Below are 7,615 nucleotides of genomic sequence, written 5' to 3' on the forward strand. Positions count from 1 at the left end.
TTTTTTTTTAAAAATTTTTTTCTTTAAATTTTGATTATTCTGTAAAGTTTATGATGTTTAAAGCCATTTTAAACATTATCATATTTTGAGTTTGAAGCACCGGGTGTAATGTCTTTAATATATATGATGGATAGTGCGTGTAAGTTAATGAGATGAATGTATATCTATGTATAACAGTGTATTAGTGGTATTACGTTCAGCAGTCTCACACATATGATATAGTATGGTATAGTATAAGTTGTTTATTTTTCATACTGTCCGTGTATCATTCAACAAAGGTGGTGTAGAGTTGTATATGGCTTGGTATGACGTTGTTGCAATTCTATGGACACTATGATATTACGGATGCACAGATAGAGGAATAACACTTATCGTATATGTATCATTTATGTATGTTGACTGTGTAATGAATACTAAATATAATAAAATAATACACTTTTTAATAGAATAACATTTGTTTCATGTTTTAGTATGATATTAAATGGTATAGAATAGGTTGTTTATTTTTCATACTGTCCGTGTATCATTCAACAAAGGTGGTGTAGAGTTGTATATGGCTTGGTATGACGTCGTTGCAATTCTATGGACACTATGATATTACGGAATAACAGAAAGAGGAATAAAACTTATTGTATATGTATCATTTATAACGTACTTTTATGTTGACAAGAATGAATGTATATCTATATGAAATAGTGTATTTTGTGGTATTATGTTCAACAGTCTTACATATATGATATAGTATGATATAGTATAATTTGTTTATTTTTCATACTCTAAGTGTATCATTCAACAAAGGTGGTGTAGAGTTGTATATGGCTTGGTATGACGTCGTTGCAATTCTATGGACACCATGATATCACGAAAAAACAGAAAGAAAAATAACAATTATCGTATATGTATCATCTATATTATTATTGTATTTTGACTATGTAATGAATGCCAAATTTAAAAATATACACTTTCTTAATAGAATAACATTTATTTTAGTATAATATAAAATGATATTGAATATGTTGTTTAATTTTCATACTGTTCGTGTATCATTCAACAAAGGTGGTGTAGGTATGTATATGGCTTGGTATGACGCTTTTGCATGTCTATGGACACCATGATATTACGAAAAAACAGAAAGAAGAATAACACTTTTCAAATATGTATCATTTATATATTTTATTAACATGAACGCAAAATATACAAAATTATATATATATATATACTCAAAATATTCTGGATGGTAATCAGTTTGGTTTATTTTGATATTTAATATTGTATTTTGGTTTTTTTGCTAGTAATGTTTCGAATATGTATATGCTGTTATTATTTTTTAGGTGTACATTGTATTAAATTGTTATCAATTATTTAATGTATGTATACAAAATAATAGCAAAAACATTTTCAATTATTATATAAAAAATTTTTTTTTTACACATGCATATTTATTAATATATGAAATTTTATCTCAGTTTTAATAAATATGTATTGAAATGAATAATAATACAATCTTATATATATTGATAATAGTCTGGATGGTAATCAGTTTGGATTATTTTGATATTAAATATTGTATTATTATTTTTGTAAAAAAATTAATGAGAATTTTGTAAAAAAACCTCTATATGTATATCTTTTTATATCAATATTTAAAAAAAATTTTTTTTTTATTAAATTATTGATTATAAATAGAATAACATATAAATTTTTTTGTCAAAGCAAGTTCATGGGTTATAAGTTTTAAACTTTACACTCCCATATGAGCACACAATATTTATATAAAAATTATTTTTATAAATAATATTACATTGACTCACCTCATACCAAGCGAGAATATTAAGTGTTATTATAACGTTTTTTATTTAAAATTAACTTTTTAAATAAAATTAAAAAATAAATGACGCTTTCAATCTAGCGACGAGTATGAGAAAATGTTTGAAATATTTTAAGACCCATTTGGTGATGGTCTGACAAAAATCATAATTATTATTTTTTTTTTTTATTCAATAATATTTATTATGAATAACATGTTATATATTTCTTTTTGTAAAAGCAAAAAAATTATATAAATGACATAATAAAATATATATTTGAAAAAAAAAAAAATTAATAATAATATATATATCTCATATGTTTTTTCTATTAATTTTAAAACAATAGAGATATAAAAAAAAAAAAATTTATATCAGTAATGGGTGAGACCATCTGATATTTAAAATGAAATTGTAATAATATTATTATATATTAATAATTATTGTATGAAAATTTTTTTTCTTATAATAAGAAAACAAAAATATCATGTATATTATTATATATTTAATATTATAAATACAAATAGTTCCCTGGTTGATCCTGCCAGTAGTCATATGCTTGTCTCAAAGATTAAGCCATGCATGTCTCAGTACAAGCCAAATTAAGGTGAAACCGCGAAAGGCTCATTATATCAGTTATGGTTCCTTAGATCGTACCCACATTTACTTGGATAACTGTGGTAATTCTAGAGCTAATACATGCAAACAGAGTTCCGACCAGAGATGGAAGGAATGCTTTTATTAGATCAAAACCAATCGGTGTAAATTTTAATTTGCATCGTTTAATTTGGTGACTCTGAATAACTTTAAGCTGATCGCACGGTCTCGTACCGGCGACGCATCTTTCAAATGTCTGCCTTATCAACTGTCGATGGTAGGTTCTGCGCCTACCATGGTTGTAACGGGTAACGGGGAATCAGGGTTCGATTCCGGAGAGGGAGCCTGAGAAACGGCTACCACATCCAAGGAAGGCAGCAGGCGCGCAAATTACCCACTCCCGGCACGGGGAGGTAGTGACGAAAAATAACGATACGGGACTCATCCGAGGCCCCGTAATCGGAATGAGTACACTTTAAATCCTTTAACGAGGATCCATTGGAGGGCAAGTCTGGTGCCAGCAGCCGCGGTAATTCCAGCTCCAATAGCGTATATTAAAGTTGTTGCGGTTAAAAAGCTCGTAGTCGAATCTGTGTCCTACACTGTTGGTTCAATGCTCGCATTGTTTAACTAGCATGTTATGTGGGACGTCCTACCGGTGGGTGGTACAGATTATGTATAAAGTATATTTTAGTGTTATTATTTATTTAATGCATTATATATATTTTTATTATGTAATTTGTCGTAAGTGTTTAACCGTTAAGAGCGGTGGCAGCCCCCAATTGCAATCCCGTCGCGGTGCTCTTAATTGAGTGTCGAGGTGGGCCGGTACGTTTACTTTGAACAAATTAGAGTGCTTAAGGCAGGCTCAAATTTTGCCTGAATATTGTGTGCATGGAATAATGGAATAGGACCTCGGTTCTATTTTGTTGGTTTTCGGAACTCCGAGGTAATGATTAATACGGACAGATGGGGGCATTCGTATTGCGACGTTAGAGGTGAAATTCTTGGATCGTCGCAAGACGGACAGAAGCGAAAGCATTTGCCAAAAATGTTTTGATTGATCAAGAACGAAAGTTAGAGGTTCGAAGGCGATCAGATACCGCCCTAGTTCTAACCATAAACGATGCCAGCTAGCGATCCGCCGAAGTTCCTCCGATGACTCGGCGGGCAGCTTCCGGGAAACCAAAGCTTTTGGGTTCCGGGGGAAGTATGGTTGCAAAGCTGAAACTTAAAGGAATTGACGGAAGGGCACCACCAGGAGTGGAGCCTGCGGCTTAATTTGACTCAACACGGGAAACCTCACCAGGCCCGGACACCGGAAGGATTGACAGATTGAGAGCTCTTTCTTGATTCGGTGGGTGGTGGTGCATGGCCGTTCTTAGTTGGTGGAGCGATTTGTCTGGTTAATTCCGATAACGAACGAGACTCTAGCCTGCTAAATAGACGTACTTTACCGGCATCTCAAGGCCCATCGGCTGTTTGTTTCCCATTTCATTCATTTTCATGTGTGTTATGTATTGTATTTATATATGCATGTATTTTTGAGATTTAACGATCAAGATTATATTTTGTATATATTGTGCTTTATGTTGCATATGTTATGGTGTATGGGTACGCAGTTTTTTGATGTGGTTTTTACTGCCGGCGTACAAATAATTCTTCTTAGAGGGACAGGCGGCATTCTAGCCGCACGAGATTGAGCAATAACAGGTCTGTGATGCCCTTAGATGTTCTGGGCCGCACGCGCGCTACACTGAAGGAATCAGCGTGTCCTCCCAGGCCGAAAGGTCCGGGTAACCCGCTGAACCTCCTTCGTGCTAGGGATTGGGGCTTGCAATTGTTCCCCATGAACGAGGAATTCCCAGTAAGCGCGAGTCATAAGCTCGCGTTGATTACGTCCCTGCCCTTTGTACACACCGCCCGTCGCTACTACCGATTGAATGATTTAGTGAGGTCTTCGGACTGGTACGCGGCAATATTTCTGATATTGCCGATGTTGCTGGGAAGATGACCAAACTTGATCATTTAGAGGAAGTAAAAGTCGTAACAAGGTTTCCGTAGGTGAACCTGCGGAAGGATCATTAACGATATATATAAAATATATTTATTTATATTTTTTGTATTGTTTTTAAATATTCCAAAAAATAAAAATATTATTGATAAGAAATATTTTTTTTAACAAAATAACATATTAATATGTAATTTTCTCAAAATATATAATAGTAATTATGTGTTAAAAGAGATTTATTTTGGTTATGATATCATATTAAAGTAATACGCCAAACTTTTTTTATACACATAATATATCTATACATATAATATAGAGAATATTATATAAATATTAATAATATATTTGTTACATATAAAATATTTTTATATTCAATATTATTATTATTATTAAACAATAATTATTAATAAAATCTATAAATAATTTCTCTTATAAAAAAGTGAAATTAAAAATAGAATATATTGAAATTATTTGTTTATATGTATATAATCTCTATTAAGAAAAATAAAATAAGATTATAATTGATATAATCTATATTTTTATTTTTCTATGTTATATAATAAAAATAAAGAAAACACAAGATAAAATTTTTTTAAAGAATAAAATTTATTTCAAATTTAAATTTCTTTATGTTTTGTCTTGATATTTCTTTTTTTTTATTAAAAGTTATTATGTTAAAAAACAAACCCATTTGTTTTGTACCATATTAATATTATATATATTTTTATGTAGAAAATAATTTATAAAAAAAAAATAAATACATTTCTATAAAATATACCAAATATTAATTATTATATCTAGCTAGCACTAACAAAAATATCAAAAATGTTATGTATATATTTATTAATACCATAATATCTTTAATTTATATATATATATTTAAAATAAAATATATAATTTATATTCTAGAAAAATTTTTTTATTTTAAAAGAATTTATAAAGATATATAAATTAATAATTTTATTTTTTATATTAAAAATAAAGATTATTATTAATAATAATACTTACATTTAAAATTTAAAAAGATTACCCTGGACGGTGGATCACTTGGCTCGTGGGTCGATGAAGAACGCAGCTAATTGCGCGTCAACTTGTGAACTGCAGGACACATGAACATTGACATTTCGAACGCACATTGCGGTCCTTGGATACTGTTCCCGGACCACATCTGGCTGAGGGTCGTATACATTATATTAATATAATAAAAGATTATTTTACATAAAATTTTTTTTATGAAAAAGAAATTTATCAATAATTAAAAAAGAAAATTTATTTTTTCATATTTAATTAAATTGATAAATAAAATTTTTATAAAAGAAATGTAAAATTATTTATATATGAATGTTTTACGCCAAATATAAGAAAAAAATAAATATAAAATGTTTTTAATAGCATTTAAAATTTATATATTTTTTATTATTTGTCGACATTTTTAAATTAATATATCAATATTATTTTTTATCATTTATATATAATATTATAAAACTTTATGTTAATAATAATATTAATAATAAATGATATTAATAATATATTTTTAAAATATTAAATAAAGAAGAATAAACAAAAATATTATATATTAATATTTTGTTATGGAATATTTTATTTGTAATAAAATTTTCAATATACTCGAAAAAAATTAATATATATAATTATTTATTTTTTATTTTCTTCTCTTTAGATAAATATAAAAATAATATTATATAATAATATTAAAAAAATTTGAGTATGAATAATTAAGAAAATTGTTTACTTATAAAATATAACAAAAACATAATATATAAAAAAAATTTTTGTTTTAATACTTCTAAAAACTTTTACGACCTCAGAGTAGGTGAGATTACCCGCTGAATTTAAGCATATTATTAAGCGGAGGAAAAGAAACTAACTAGGATTCCCTTAGTAGCGGCGAGCGAACAGGGATAAGCCCAGCACTGAACCCCGTGGCTGATAAACAGACACTTGGGGAATGTAGTGTTTAGGAAGATTCAATATAAACCTATTGTTATATAATACATCCAAGTCCATCTTGAATGGGGCCATATACCCATAGAGGGTGCCAGGCCCGTAGTGATTATTATTGATGATAGGTGAATCTTTCCTTAGAGTCGGGTTGCATGAGAGTGCAGCTCTAAGTGGGTGGTAAACTCCATCTAAGGCTAAATATTACCACGAGACCGATAGCGAACAAGTACCGTGAGGGAAAGTTGAAAAGAACTTTGAAGAGAGAGTTAAAGAGTACGTAAAACCGTTCAGGGGTAAACCTGAGAAACCCGAAAGGTCGAAAGATGAGATTCATTTACTTTTTATCGTTAATCAACCAATTTGTACTAGCATGTGACAAAAATTTTTATTAGGAATTTATTTTTAGTAAAAATATATGCACTGCTGTATATTGTTAATTGTATGATAACGAGGTATGCACTTCTCATCTTGTAGGACGTTGCGACCCATTAAATATTAATCTATAGGCATTGGTGCGTTGATTAATGTACAATATTATTTTTTGATAATATTTTGTGTATGTTAAACGCCTATGTTTCTTGATTAATTGTTTGATGGTATTAATTATAAATTGATATTGAGTCGCGTTATTAACGCGTTCAGATCCACCACGAGTATAAATAGGTTTTTTTATTAAAACATATTATATATACGGATTTTATGCCGTTATATGATACTATTTAACTGTCAGTAGGTGTATGATAATGAACTGGCTCATTTTTTTTTATTAAAAATTTATCTGTCAGCGACGATATAGCTTTGGGTACTTTCAGGACCCGTCTTGAAACACGGACCAAGGAGTCTAGCATGTACGCAAGTCATTGGGAATAAAATATTTTTTCATCGAAATATTTATAAATTTTATGAAACCCAAAGGCACAATGAAAGTAAATATTATTTATATTTTTTTATAAATGATAAAAGGAGGATATATTTATATTATGTATTAAATATCGCACTCCTAGGGCGTCTTATATTATTATAATTTAGTTTTCGGATTATATTATAATAGAGGCGCACCTAGAGCGTACACGCTGGGACCCGAAAGATGGTGAACTATGCCTGGTCAGGATGAAGTCAGGGGAAACCCTGATGGAGGTCCGTAGCGATTCTGACGTGCAAATCGATCGTCGGAACTGGGTATAGGGGCGAAAGACTAATCGAACCATCTAGTAGCTGGTTCCCTCCGAAGTTTCCCTCA

General features: G+C 29.6%; 2 non-coding genes across 2 annotated transcripts; both read left to right on the forward strand.

Annotated features, from left to right (window-relative positions):
• Positions 1 to 2,333: 2,333 nt before the first annotated feature.
• LOC123304057 lies at positions 2,334 to 4,489 on the forward strand. Its single transcript, XR_006536113.1, has one exon. It is a non-coding gene; the product is annotated as a small subunit ribosomal RNA (ribosomal RNA).
• Positions 4,490 to 5,440: 951 nt separating this feature from the next.
• On the forward strand, positions 5,441 to 5,595 carry LOC123304056. Its single transcript, XR_006536112.1, has one exon. It is a non-coding gene; the product is annotated as a 5.8S ribosomal RNA (ribosomal RNA).
• The last annotated feature ends 2,020 nt before the right edge of the window (positions 5,596 to 7,615 follow it).

The sequence above is a fragment of the Chrysoperla carnea genome, assembly GCF_905475395.1.
Source record: "Chrysoperla carnea chromosome X unlocalized genomic scaffold, inChrCarn1.1 SUPER_X_unloc_187, whole genome shotgun sequence".
NCBI classification, from domain to species: Eukaryota; Metazoa; Arthropoda; class Insecta; order Neuroptera; family Chrysopidae; genus Chrysoperla; species Chrysoperla carnea.